The sequence below is a fragment of the Lepisosteus platostomus genome, chromosome 7 (genome assembly GCF_059453375.1).
Source record: "Lepisosteus platostomus isolate fLepPlt1 chromosome 7, fLepPlt1.hap1, whole genome shotgun sequence".
NCBI lineage: Eukaryota > Metazoa > Chordata > Actinopteri > Semionotiformes > Lepisosteidae > Lepisosteus > Lepisosteus platostomus.
Window position 1 is genome coordinate 4,686,628 of NC_142617.1, and position 15,497 is coordinate 4,702,124.

A 15,497-nucleotide genomic window follows, 5' to 3' on the forward strand; every position below is an offset into this window, starting at 1 on the left:
GGCTAAGGACAGGGCTGGGTAACAGGTCATTGACAACAACGTAATAAGCCTTTTCAAACCCCACACCCCACAAACGTGTGAGCAGCAATATAGCTAATCACGACACATTTGAAAATGCTGAATTCTCAGTTTTACGTTATTGTATGCTGCTGATGGAAAAGCAACCTGGCACTTCAGTCTTTCATCTCCTTTCACAATCCTTGTTAAAATAAGGTCAGACCAGCGCTCAGGCAATGGTGTAGAATAGAGTCTTTGTACTTTCCTGCTTCCGGAAGAGACATTACTTACTGCCATTATTTAGTGAATTTGCTTACTTTCACTTTGAGTCTTTCTTTATAGCTAGCAGCAAGAACCAGATCTTGTGCAAACATCTTGGCATGCTTTACCATCAGAAGGTAAAGATGTGTGGTTGTGTAAATAAATGACTGAATTGTTCTGATAAAATGGAAACCCATTAAATAAGACTTTTTTAGATCAAAAGGGGAATTATATTTTATTAGAAAATATAAAATAACGATTAGCACATCTGACAGGGCTGTTTGGACCCTAGTTTGCCTCGTTATCCCGTTTCTATCTTCCTGGTTCCCTGTCCCTGTCCCTGTTCAGGATCCCGTTCCGGATTTTAACTTTGTTTGCTTAATCTTGGTTTGATCCCCTGGTTTTGGACTTTGGACTGCGCCCCGGATCCAGGAATGAGACTTGTGCTGCAGCTCAGTGCTCTGATTCTCCTGCTGGTCCTCATCCCCTGTGCTGTGCTGGTAATGGGGCTGTGTCGTCCTCTGGACTGCTGTGTCCCACAGTCTCCCCGAGTCTGGCAGAACAGCTCAGTCACAACTTCACAACTGGAAACAAATCTGAAGCTCGGAATAACAGATGCTTGAAACTGCATATTAAGCAACATCAGTTCACGGGAAATTCCATTGAATCTAATGAGACGCTTCACTCCCTTGACTGCAATTAGCGCAGAAATTGACTCATTTGGAAAGCACATTTTCCTTTGCCCTGCAGTCATTTCCCCGCATATCTCGGCTGGTTAAGGGATGTTCTCTCTTAAGGATAATGTGGCTTGGCACAAGGATTTCCTATTGAGAGACCAGTGCTACCATGCTTTCTCTTTTAACAATTAGAAGCATTTGCAACACAAGTCTGGAGAAAAATAACATGTCAAGAACCCATTGATTCCAAATTGATCTTGTGAGTGCCTGATTTATAACGCAGGGTGTGAATTCCATTTATGTGTTAAGTCTTGCTGGAACTATATTGATGTAGGCATTGTGAATCCCAAGCTCAGCCATTCCTTCTTTCGCTGGTTTAATTGGCTCTTTTGCAGCATGTACCGAGTCTGAGCGAGTGTGTCCTGCCCAGATTTTATCGACGACGGGCCATGACAATGGAAACTAAGCAAGAAAACATTCAATGACACTTTGTTAAAAAAAAAAAGCTGCTGCTATGAAACTTTTAGATCATCACAGAAAAGTTCGCTGCTGTGCTGTGAAAGAGATGTTGCATTTTATCTTCTTCAACGCACTGCAAAAGCACAGAACGAATCCATTTGGTGATGTTATCCTGGTTTCTGGGGTCCTGATGGGAGTTACGCCCTGAGCTCACTGCTACGTTAAGTGCTGGGCTGTTGCACACCAGGGAGCTTGTTCTGAGCACAGCTAGCGCTCATCTTCAGAGACACCGCTCCCTTTCTCAGGACTTTAAGCTGTGTGTTGCAGGATGCCACGCATCTGTGTGCTGGCTAAAACAGGAAAATTATCTAAATCCAGTGGGTTAATGAATTAAACAGTGACAGGCCTTTTTTCATTTTGAATAGCCTTGTTAAAACATCCGAATAAACTTTCAGTACTGCGCTGTGATATGACACACAGTAGAAGTCGTACAAGTCAAAGTTAACAATAAATATCAAAATATCAAATGAAAGTCAACTTTCCTGCCATACAGTTTAGTTGATCTGAACAGAAGCCTGATTTGTATGTAAAGGAACAAGCTGGCGTGCCCCTCCCAGAGGAGGAGGAGCAGCACGGGCTGGAGCCGGACCGGGCCTTTGAAGACCGGACCAGTTGGGCTAACAGCTGCAAGGCCTGTGCTGACCCCTCCAGGCCGGTCAGCACCCCAGGCTGCTCTCGGACAAACAGCGCATCATCCTGGCCTTGGTGGGGTCTCATAGAGTCTAATAAACCACTCTGAGCATCTCTTCCTCTCTCTGTCGCGCCCATTCCATCTCATTTGGAGATCATCCAAACCAAGGTCAATGCATTTGATGTTAACAAATGCAAAATATTACTAACTAAATGTGTGGCTATTTTTAACCAAGAAAACGAATGAATAATGGAATTATTATTAATAATGAATGACAAATATTAATATAATGCATATATAATACTCTAATGATATAATGTATTATGTAATGGAATATATATATATATTCTTAATTATTATAACTACTACTAATAATAAGAATAGTTATACCACTGTATTTATTTAGCACTTTTCAGAAATCCCAAAGCTCTGCACAATAGCATACATGTAATACACAAAACAGCAGAATAAAAGCCCAGCAAATGAACTTTAACACCAAGAGTCAAACTAAATGAAACCTTAATGGGCTCTGGACCGGATTTGGGCTGAATACTCCACAGACAGGGTGCTGGACTCCAGAGATTCGATCTCCCATTGCAAGGAGTAGGAAGGCCTGAGTCTGCAGATGTCAGACTGACTCACACTAAGCTCATGCACGATGTGCTTCAGGTACTGCAGCTGGGAACTAGACAATTCAGGGCCTCAAATATAAGCAGGATAACCATAAAGTTTATTTCCAAGGGGGCCCGTAAAGTAGCAGAGGATGGGAGATATGTGCTGATGTTGATTAGTTTTGTTAGCATGCAAGCCACAGAAATCTTGAAGTCTATTTAGTACTGTAGCACATACCCGATAAGTAAGACATTGCAGATGTCTTGGCTTGATTAAAAAAGGCATGAATCAATATTTCAGCATCCTGATAGGCGCAGCTAGGGTCTTAACTGCGCAATGCTATTTTAAAGATGTTATTATATTGCATCTATTTTCTACTGTACACATCAGACAGGCACCAGTAAAATAATACAACCTCAGAATATGTTATCTTGTTCTTTACTCTTTAAATGTGTCATAATTATGCCTGGTTATTTAAATTCAATCCTCTTTTTTTGGTTAAATAACACAATCATCTGTTTAAAAAGGTTTGAGCCAATACAAAACCACTTAGTGACAGGCAATCCATATCTGACCTGAGCTGACCACCAGACACTGCTGGCTTTATCTGATGTTGATGAAGACGATCAATAAAAGCCTTGTAGCTCAAAGGCAACGGAGATGCACATTATAAGAATCAGTGTGAGTCTGATCACATCAATGACTAATGGCTCCTCTTCAAAGTACACTCCAAATTCAAAGATGCTCATGTGAAAAGCACTTTCACTTTAAGTATTTTGCAACACATTATGCTAAGGTGTGGAAAAAAAACAACAACTCTTTGAGCATGACTTAAAAACTCTTCTTCTGGTTTTGGAATAATAAAGATATATTTTTCCACCCCTTAGAATGTCTCTGTCACAGTGGGCTATGAGTAATCACTTTACTCATACTCATATTTATCCCTCTGTCTCTTTAGCTGTGCTCCAGAGTGACCCCAGCGTACAGGTACTGCACAATTCGCCTTAAATATGTTTTTATCTAGTCCTCATGCCACATAACACAGACCGTAGAGAACCTGAACCGCACTAATAAAGTTAATTTGTTTTTGCAGTGAGGATGACGTTAACAAGCACCTCTCCATCAGTACCCAAGCAATTAGCAGATGAGGACCTAATTAAAAAACAAAACCTGAAATACAGAAAAAAACAAATTCTTTCCATGCTGCAAAAGACTTTTTGACTATTATTTTCTTAAACATATGACTGCAGGATGCCTGGCCTGAGATGAATTGAAACTGGCTTTGGTCGTTCACATAACCTGCCTTTACTGCAGTTCGAACTCTGACTATCTGTCAATATTCTTCGCCTGGCTAAACTATAATTCACTTGGGATTCAGGGCTAAGGCTGAATGACTAATGAGGAGCGCCTTTCCAGGTAAAATTGCAACATGAGCACCGAAGCCTTTCAACTTAACCCATCACAGGCACGCCCAGCACAGGGAGCATCCTCACCCAGAAAGGAAAAGCCTTTTCATCCCTGTTTAAAGCCTAAGCCAGCACATTTTAAGCGAGGATCCATGCAGCTCATTATTGCAGCAGTCCACAAGGCGGAATGAATGAACAGGTGAGGGAGCAGAGCACAGTGTTACAGCACGGGAGACATCGCCAGGCGAGGAGCGAGCAGGCGGGCTGGAGCCAGACAGGCTCACTCTCTTGCCTTGAAGAGACGAGTTTAATGGCGAAATGACAGGTGCTCTGACAGCACCATCAGTGATCTGAATTGCCTGCAAAGATATATTGCTATATAGGACACCATTTTTCTCTGCTCTGCCTGTACGATGACAAGGAGCAAGGTTGTTTAGGAGGTATACTAATGACCGAGAGTGCTTCAGAGTTTGTACTCTACGTAACCTTGTCCATTGGAAATCGTAGTTCTCTAAAAAAGCTGAAACAACAACCTCCAGCGTTTTGCGTCATTATGGAGCGTCATCATGCGTTTTGATGTAGCACGGTGGTTTTTTTGTGAACAAACTTCAGTTAACCATGACATACCTATGATTAGTTGATAAATATATTAAACCAGGTAATTCGACCAGCTGGAGATCCATTCACATAGCAGGGGGTTTCAGTGCAGTCGTCTGAGTGAAGCCCTTTGTTCAAGAGAACAACAGCAGCTCCCTACCTGGGATTCAAACCCGCAACCCTTATTCTAACCGCTTCTTCCAATTCAGGGTTGTGGGGGAGCTATAGCCTATCCCAGCAAGCAATGGACGCAAGCTAGGTGACACCCTGGAAGGGACACCAGTCCATTGCAGGGCACACACACTCACACCGGGGCCAGTTTTCCCAGAAGCCCTTTAACTGTCACCCTTTTACTAGCACGTCTTTGGACTGTGGGAGGAAACTGGAGCAACCCAGAGGGAGAACATACAAGCTCCCCACACACAGCACCTTCAGGAATTGAACCCAGAGCCCCAAGGCGACGAGGTAAGCAGTGCTAACCCCTGCACCGGCCCGCTGCCCCTTGTTGTTCAAGCTGTTTTTTTTAAGCAGTTAATGTTGACTTCGAGAGGCATGTTCTTCTGTAGAAACGATGGCATCCCCTTTGCCGGTGGAGCTGCCTTCGACTGCTCTCTCCAGGGAACACCTTCAGGGCAGTGCCGAAAGGCCCGGGTCTCATTTTCCGGGTTGACCCGGCCGAAAGAACGTGAGGCCCAGCTGAAGTCAAGGCCGTGAGCTCAGCAGCGGTGTTGTGGCCGAGAGAGAATACGGACCCGAGGGAGAGGGTGTGTGTGTGTGGGGGGGGGTGGTAGGGGTGCGTCACCTGAGTGGACATACCACTCTGGTTCTCATAAGCCAGCCCCAGGGGGCGATGCTGTTAATAGAAGAGGATCAATACAAGATCTCAGAAAATAAATGAACAGGGCCGACAAGGAGACCCTGGAAGCTCTGGAATATTCCCCCTGTAGCAGTGTTGCCGAGCTCGCAATCTCATTTTTATTGAATTACTGTACAAAACCTCAAAACCTAATTTTTCTGGGGTTTTAGCGGAAAGTTTGGGAGGGATGAAGGCAGCCGAACTAATGAAGCTCACCTGGCACAACTGGCGCCTGATCCCGGTGTAATCGCCTCGGTCCCCATACACACCGCAGGCCACCCTCTCCTCCTCCTCCCTCGCATTCCCGTCTTTTCACCAGGCACGGCTCTCCGAACCTCACTGCCCCATTGCCGGGAGGTTGTCCTTCAGCCAAGCGGGTTAAGCCTACGTTTTCAGCACATTCAATAAGCGACTGTGCTGTCATTCGTTGTGAATTTCTTTAATGGCTTTTTACAGATCGCGTTCGGCCGGGTGGGAGAGAAAGACGGGGGTGGTCGCTCACTTGTCGAATTACCCGACGACTTCACGACTTTGGCTGCGATTTCTCACCCTCTTCGCTCTCTTTCAGGGAAACAAACGAGCTACTTCAGACACAACCGGCTCCTTCAAACACCCACGCCGGCTATTTGCTTCAAAACCTCCGGACGGCTTTGTGTTTTACGGTCAATGTTAAAATTAGACCTTTGTATGGATGGTGGTTAACCCGGTAATGTTATTTAAAACTAATCTGTCATTCGAAGATTAATTGCAGTCAGAACACCTCGAAAGCAGTCGTTACTCCGTTCTAACCTTGGCCATTAAACTGTGAAGAAGAGAAATGAGAAAACCTTCAAGAACAACCAAACCGTGAGGTAAATAATGGAGTTACTGTATGCTTCATTTACAGACGCTTCCCGATTACAAACAAGACGCATACACAGAAAATAAAAATTCCACTCTGGCTGAAGCATCCTTCTTAGTTCAGCCTTTGTTTTGTTTTTAAAGTAATCTCTTACTCGGCGGCAGAATGACAGTCTTTCACTTTTAATCACACTTTGAACGCATCATCCCCACTGATCTCCGTCACCTTTCTAACTGGCGCAGGGAGAGCTGCACAGGGAGTTGCGTTCGTCCTGCAGCCAGACCTGTGTACCCTCCTGTATCACTTCTTCCCTCAAACTGTCAGATTACTGAACTCCCACTGATGGGGTTTTTTTCCCCTTTTAAGATGTATTTTATTTAACTTGTTGCTGCTGTTGCCGCTTGTTCTGTGTTTTTGTGTTGGGTGTTTCCTGAATGTCCTAGGAGCACACAGGCAAATAAGCATTTCATTGAACTCGTGCATGAGGCAATAAACTCAAACTCAAGCTGATCTCCGGTGGCGTGGTGTAGAAGCTCGAGGCGGTTCTGTGCTGGTCAGGATCCCCCCGGCCAGCCTCTGGAGAAAGCCCGGAGGCACTGTGCCAGCGTCCCCAGCCAAGATCAGACACTCCGCACAGGAGGCAGACACGGCGTGGTCTCGTTCCGCATAATCCTTCATCATCTGCTGCAGCAGGATCATTTACTGTAGGTAATTAGGTGTCGATTAGGGAAGTTAAGCTGTGGTTGGCCGCGTCCTGTTAAAGAAGGGCCTGGGAAGGGCCAGCGCTGTCCGCCCCTGCCCTCTGGCATCGCAGAGCGAAGACGGGGCGCTGTTAGCTGCTGCAGCAGGTGAGACTCAGGGGACGCTGTGCTTTATTAAAATCAGCAGCCCAGGAATTAAAACTCTGATTTGTTTTTGCTCAGCGATTTCCCAGAATGAATCTGCGAGGAACACTTTGAATTAAATATGCGAGAGGCAGGAAATTAATTTCTAAAACGGACTGAGACTATTTCCTTGAACAAAATACTCTTTGGGGGCCTTTGAAGCAGTTGCCTGTTTTTCCTTCAAGTTTCTTTTTCGCTCCTTCTCTGAAATGTCCCCCGACCTAGCACCGGCACGAATCTCTCTTTGATCTGCCAACGGACGTGTTCAGCAGGAGAGCTCTGACCGCTGGATCAGGTACAGTACAGTAGTCAGAAGGTGGCAGGGCCCAGAGAGAGAGAAATTCTTACATGAAAGGGAAGGTAGTCCTTTTCACTCGATATCAGTAGGTGTGATCATAACCAGGCGGTAACCTTCACAAGGGAAAACATCTCTCAGAAATAAGTTAATTAGGACTGTCTGAAAGGAAGATCTATCTCCCCACCATTACTCTCAGCTAAAACATCACACTGCCTGGGTATCAAATAGATCGAACTTTTGAGGAAGATACAGAAGATGTTAGAAAATCATAACTGCTTATATTGGGAAGAATCCTAAAACCAGATCCGGGAAAAGTTTTTCTGTGGAAGTGACTTTGTAAAACAGCACCAAAGAAAGAGATTTCCCTTCTATGAAGGATGTGCACAGGTACGCTTCCCCCCTGTGAGCCGAGGGCTTTCAGGTGTGGAGCAATGGAAAAAGCATTTCCCTCTCCCTGTTTGTTGAACATCGTATAATTCTTTTGACACTAAAAGCGCCTTGTCAGGTTCATTACTGAGACTGTACGGCTTTTGTCTCTCCCTCACTTTCCCAGTCGGCTACAATGTTGTTTTGCCCATAGAGTCCCTCCCTCCGTCTCAGTGATTTTCGTTCTGCTGCCTTCTAATGCACATAATAGTCCAACAGGGATTTTTGCTGTATTACCTAAAGCATTTGGTCTTTCTGTTTCTGTAAATTCATATTTCATACAATAATCTCTTGAGGAAGAAAAAGGCTTTTACAAGCGACCTACAAACCTGATTTTCTCTGCTCACAGCTTCGTGTGTGGTAGTCTTCCCAGTCAGCTGGCAGGGAGCACTGCTTTTCTGTATTACTCATCTCCAGGAGCTGTCCAACAAAAACAGGTGCTTAAATTCAATTAATTCAATGGGATTACCGGGCTTTCAAATGTCTCATTAAAAATAGTTTCAGATAACATTGTGAGTGAACGTTGTTATTTCCTGGTTTAGGTTTTCCAAATCTTGCAAGATCTGCCCATGAAATGTAGTGGACTGAAATCACCTGATACAGAACGTGCCGATTAAACGATTTGGCATATGCAGATAATACAGTTTACCACTCTGTACCAACCATAGCCTGTTCCCAAAATGAACACCGTCGGGGGCTCGAACCCGGGACTCCCGCGTCTCTCAACAGGGACCCAGCCCGGTGAGCCAAAGAGAGATCTCTCTACAGCCCAGTAGCTGTAGTCCTGCTATCACAGGGAAGGGCGGCGACGTCACTGCTCTGGTAAGCCGGCTCTTACACGGTGCCTGTCGGCCGTATGCGTTACAATATTATGTTGTCTCCTCCGTTTCTAATCCTTCTCCCTGTCTCTAGACTAGAACCGGGCTGAATCTTGACAAAGCAGTTGTTAGTTATGTATTTTAGGAAAGCTGGTGGCAGGCTGTTCCCGTGTGGATGTGAGCGAACAGTCCGTGCTAACTGGACACAAGCCTGTTCTCAACCCTTCGGGACATAGAGGCTGGGAAATGAATGCGATATTATTTGTGCTCCTCATGGACAATCAGGCTGACCCTAGTGCAGTGTTCCTACGCAGCAGAGAACTCCACGGCTCTCAGAAAAGTTAAGAGTTTTATTCTGGATTTGAAATGATTTACTTACACAGCTCGCGTCACCCTTTGGAGATATTGGGGTGAAAGATGACTTAATTCGCGAACTGAAAACAGGACATGTGATGGTGCAACAGGACGACCCCGGGAGAAACGTGCATGACATGACAGCACGCGGAGGAGACAATGCCAACATAAGCGCCGGTGTCCGATGTCATCTTGGTGTGAGTGCAAACACATCAAAATATCCGACTTGCGGAAATGACCACCGTCACCGACATTTTAAATCTCCGGAATTGCTCCCTCTCGCTGGCGCTAGGGGGCGGCATGTTAGACGTGTTCTTTTTAGAAAATAAGTATTCGTTCAACGTGTCCGGCCCTTAATAAAAATTCAATATTGCGTTCTATGCCTTACACACTGGGTGTTTATGGTTAGGCAGACTTTGCCTGTCAATTGTTAATCACGGGCACTGTCTCTGTAGACCAAAGGGGGAATCTTCATTACTGTGACGTGGACGAAAATGAATCCAATAAAACTAAGGAATAAGACACTGCTTAGTGAAATGCAGTGTACCCTGCCTGGGCCTCGGCTGTTCTCATTGTTTGTTTGTCTTAGGGATGCAGATGAAAAAATAAAAAGAGAAGCACACTGGGAGACGGCACGTTATTAGTCACTTTTTAAAAACCTTTCTGTTCGGAAGGACTGGGGCCACTTTCGCTAAAAGCAAGACGGTGCAGTGAAGTTGCCAACAGAGCCATCACTCTTTCAGAGAGATCGCTGTTACAATACTCCTGCTCTACTCCGTAATGGGGGGGCTGTTTTTTCTCTCTCCTTCTTTTTCAAACAGGTGCGTGAAATACACCGTGCTGGAGAAAGTGAAGTTTTGAAGTCCGGGGACTAAATCGCGTGGAGGGCAGAGTCCACGGTGACTCCGGGGGCACTCGGGGCAGGGAGACCAAGCGACTGAAACCTGTCGCTTCGCCGTTCCTCCTGCTCCCCCCAAAAAAAAACACCCCTGAGGGTCTTCCCCTCTGCGGCATGACTGCCGGGCTGAAGAGAGCGAGCGGACACTCAGATTAAAGACTATTGTCTCTCTTTCTGATATACTGTACACATGATCGCTGTATTCTTCAGCACACTGTACATTCTGGGGTTTTTTCTCTCCTCTGCGAGTACAAAATATTCGGGTGCCACTTCCAATCCAGCGGACAGAAGTCAGCCTCCACGTCCTCCCTTTGCAAGAACTTGAGGATGAGAGAGTTCCTCTTGCAGCACAGGCTGACCTGTTTAATTCCTCATTAACACTCATCATCTCCAGCTCGGCCTCAGGGGGGGACAAGTCGAGTCCTCCGGCTGTCGTGCGTGTTTGATATCGCACGCTTTATTTGTTTTGGGGGTTGGTTGGTTTTTTTTTGTGAAAGCGAGAAATCATGCAATTAGTCAAACTCGTTAACATTTTGTAATCCGACACGAAAACAATTAACGGGTCTCCGGGGCCCCCGGCTGTCAATCAGCCGAGCAGCGGAGGATTCCCAGAGATCCCAAGCGGGCCGCGAGCGCACCAGCTCACGCGTGAGCGCGCCGGGGAGGAATCCGGCCCGGCGCGGAGGCTCTGACGTCACCCCAGAGCCGGTTCCGTCTCAGGTGTGTCAGGAGCTGCTGGTATTGAAGCCCATACAATGCGATTTCCTGATTGAATTCTGCACCCTATGACCTGTAAGGCAAAAGTCTGCCCAACACTTTTAGAGATCTGCTGTATCAGAAATTTTAGTCTATCGTGAAACTGTGTTTATATCACAAGCAAATAGCTTAATAGAAAAATGTTGGGTTTTTGTTTGTCAGAGAAGTGAAACATTTTTTTTGTCCAACTTGGCTTGCTCAACCACAGTTCACCATTCTGAATTTTCAGCTGTTGTTACAGCCCGCTCACACGAAGAACGACTTTAATTCATCCTTGACGACTCAGAATTAAATAGCTGTTTCAAAGCGAAACCAGCTTGGACGACTGTGTTCAGTTAAACACGTCAACACTGATTTTTCATAGGCCGCCGGGTTAGTAGCTTGTTTTGTCAGATGCTCGAGGCAACTCGTTTATTTTTTAATGGTGCAACACGGCTCAGTTATTATCAAAGTGTGCCAGTCCTTAACGAATGTCTAAAATAAAAGGATAATAAATTCATCTCAGAAACATTTTGGTCATTAAAAAAATAGATTAAAATAGAGGTTCGGTTTTTGAGGAGTGGAGGAATATTGTAATTTGCTCATTCGAATTGTTTTTTAAAATTAAAACGAATAACAATTTGTTCATAAAATAAACTGCCGATTAAAATTAGAAGACCTACATTATATAAATAAACTATTAACTACTACACATATACCCATGAAATGTTTAGGCTAATCATTACGATCATCAAAATGTTAAGAATCGCATTTTCTTCTTAACAGTAAACTGCCTGTACCATAACACCTGCTGAACCAATTATTTCCTATACCCGCTGTAACGAAATTCCCAAACTAGCGTATCTGGAAATAAAATAAAAAAATAATGTGAAGTTATGCCTTTAACATAAGATGTGTTGTTATCACTCTTTTTGTCATTATGAGTTTATTGACGCGCCCGTTTCCGATTACAATCCAAACCCGCGCAGCGGCGAGTGGACCGTAGACGGACACCGGGCGCATCAGTTCTCCGGATCGAGCTGTGGATGTATTTCACACCAAACACAACACGCAGCGAGCCCTTCGTGCAGAAAATCACCGCCTATTCCAAAACGGCGTAATGGAATCACATGCGTGTTTTTTTTTTTCCACAACGCGCTTCAGGTAAACTGAAAAAAAGAGAAAGCAAACTCTGTAGTGAGCCCCTGCTGTAGACAGGAGCTGCGAGTGAAACTGATGCCAGGGTCCTGGGTACCTTGGGGGACACCGTCCGAGCGACACCCATCGTGGGGCACCACGCGGAGTAAGGCAGAGGGGGGTGTAGGGTGTGACGGTATCTCCGCATCTGAAATCTGGTGCCGCGGATCTGGGAGAGCGACGTGTCGCGGTGTGCGCGTTTAGCCCCTTCGCTGTTACACACACAGCAACACGGGGTCTGAAGCGCCGTCCCGCCTCCAGGCCCATCTCGCCCTGATTTGTTTTGCCGTCGATGGTTTCCTGCGTGTACAGGACGTTTTCCGAGCCGTCCGGGGCAGCACGGTGTTCACGTTCACCGGCGTCAGGGGGGACTTCTCCCCGCTGGCCCCGTCGCGCACACCTGCGACGAATAATAATAATAATAATAATAATAATAATAATAATAATAATAATAATAATTGCTTACACTTATATAGCGCTTTTCTGGACACTCCACTCAAAGCGCTTTACAGGTAATGGGGACTCCCCTCCACCACCACCAATGTGCAGCCCCCACCTGGATGATGATAATGGCTGTATTGAGCTGATACTTAATAAATAAATACAACTGATATAGTAGGCACTCGTGAAATGTGTTATCAGGAATTTGTATCTAAATCTTTTTTAATACAGGTTTTAATACGATTTCTTTACTCGAAAAGACAGCGATGCTTGACTCTTCGGTTTTTCCCAACCGCTTAGTTGCCTTGTGGGTTTTTTCTACGACCTCTGATGAACAAGCCGTGCGAAACTCTCCCGCGTCCGGCAGAGAGGTACTGTAGTATCAGATGAACGGTCCGTGTCCACGTACTACAGCACACAGACCCCTACCTAACAACTACCGCTGCTCACCCGTCCCATTTAAGACAGCTGTATGGAACATGCTTTGGTATCGTCTAAACTGAACTTTGTGTGTAGATGGATAATTGTAAGTTTAAGAATACAGTTACTAATACATATGTCGATACATACAGTATGAAACTATATATTATATACAATTAAGTTGTACATTATGTACAATATTGATGTATCTATTTTAGAGGCAGAACAGGGTTCTTGTCTTTTAAGCGCAATAAGCCGTTATGCATGATGGGCTTATGAATATTAATTAGCTCTCGCAATTTCAAAAAGGCATGATATATAGATATCCAGGTCCATAGGCCTGAAGCGTATTTAATCCGCTCGAATGAACGAATATATACACTGCGTGACTTCAATCCTGCACACATGTGCTACGTTTTGTGTTTAGCTGTACAATGATGCAACTGTACAGGAGCACATTGTCAAGTCTGGCTCTGATCATTCCTATAAGGTGAGGCACAGTGATCCTAGCAACGGGGATTATTATGGCGAATATACAGTATAGACAATAAATGACCCGACTGTAGAGAATTGAACTATTTCAGAAAATATTCTGCATCGTTTACAGTCCACTGTAAGGTTTGGTCCTGGTTCTGACAGGGCAGTATGATTTCTGGTTAGAAGGTGTGATTGGGACCCACCCAGCTGATAAGCACGGCTCTGTGGAGCTGTCCAAATCCGAAGACAAGTTCGCCTGCCAGCGACAGTGCAGAGCTCTGGATGCTGCGCTGGCGAATATTTACAATCCCGCTTCATCAGGACCAGCCCACTCTAACAGCTTGGATTCCTGTGCCTGTTGGCATGGAAACGCTAACACAATATTGAGGGCCGGTCTTTCGTGGGATGGAGATCCAAAAATACACGCCAAGCAGCCAGTGTTCACACCAGCCCCGATCTGACAGTGTAAAAATAACACACGTGCACTACTGGAGGGGCTCCTTGCCAATGTGGCGGAGTGCAGCGTTATTTAATGCTCTACCACACATGAGTCACTGATTAAAACGCTGTAGCTCTCAGGATAGTAAGTACTGCAGCTTTGCAAAATATATCTACCTCAGATTCTTCAAGTCTCCTTGCATTAGTGATGCTGTCTTCGAAGCTTTGTATTGTGTTATTAGACCAGCACACTGTCACTGCAAAAAATGCGTTGTTTATTCTAGTGAGTCAGGTGTACATTTTAGCAAACAGACCCAGAGCTGAATTGTTTTCTTCGCTGTTTACCTTACATTTATCATTGTCATTTTTAGTTATCAATATGTGCATGTAGTTAAACGTATACAGCCCCTTGGGGCAGTATATCATCATTAGTAAACACTGGAATTTCTAGAAATCAGCTGTCTATGTTCAACCACAAGAAGCAGGAGCAGAGCTTTGGAGTCGGAGGGGGATGTATCCAAAGATCTTAGTGGAAGTTGTTCAAGTTCACACCTGTTGTTTGCAGCTGCTTCTAATGGCATATCAAAAAGTATTTGCATTTTCAGCTCTCATTGAACTGCTGGGGTGCATTGTTTTCAGACTGTGCAGTCTAAAAGAAAGGTCCACATTTATTCTTATGAGCAAAGAAGAGGAGGAACACGTTTGTGATGGTCTTTACATGTATTCTGCGTTAGTGCACCAGTTGCCAGAGCCTGGGTTATTCAGTTTCCTGTTATCTGCAGTGTGTTTGCTGCTGGCTCTTCATTTTAATTGCAGCAGCAAGAGAAGCTCTTGCATTGAGGGGAGAGAAACTGATATTTGATTTGGGTAGAGACTCAAAAGATACTGAGGTGTCTGTGGCTGATATATCAAGAATTTTATGAAAGGATCGTAGTGGTAAAAATGACAAATGCAAAGCTATTTGCAGAAAAGTAAAAAAAACTGGCACTCAAATATGACTTTCTCACGTTTGCCATCAACTAATGCAAATACCATTTTAATACATAATAAAACAGTTAAATATGTCAAACCAAAATGCTTAATACACACACCACATTTGCAGACTCCACTTAGTCAATAAACCACTCACAAACCCGCATAGTCACAGATGCCTGTTTATAGAGGCTAAATGACTGAAATATTTACTTCTCAGTGACACCTGAATCCCTACAGTCTCCTTTATTTAAGGAGCAACATTTACTTCCTCACAGAGCTTGAGCAGCAGTTAAGTGAGCTGAATATCAAATGCTTTTGCTGATCGTTTGCTTAAAATCATCGGAAAAGTTTAAGGTGGCAAACAACATTGGAAACATAAAGGAAGATATGTTTTTAAAATGTGATGAATGTTGGAACAGGCAAAAAAGAATGATGGGAGATTTGAATGGTACAGAGAACATGTGTCTGCGAAGCCCCATCCACACCGAGGCACTACTGTATCTCAGGCTGCTTGCAAAGGTACAGTACCCTGTGGTCAGCTGCGGACTGGCCTCTGAAAGGTGTCCAGCATGTGGCTCCTGTGCTTTGTGTCCTGGTCTCATGCCCAGATAGAAGGCAGGACACACCCCTGCATTGTTGTGAAAGAGCTCTACACGAGTGTGGGGAATTATTATTATTATTATTATTATTATTATTATTATTATTATTATTATTAATAATAATAATAATAATAATAATA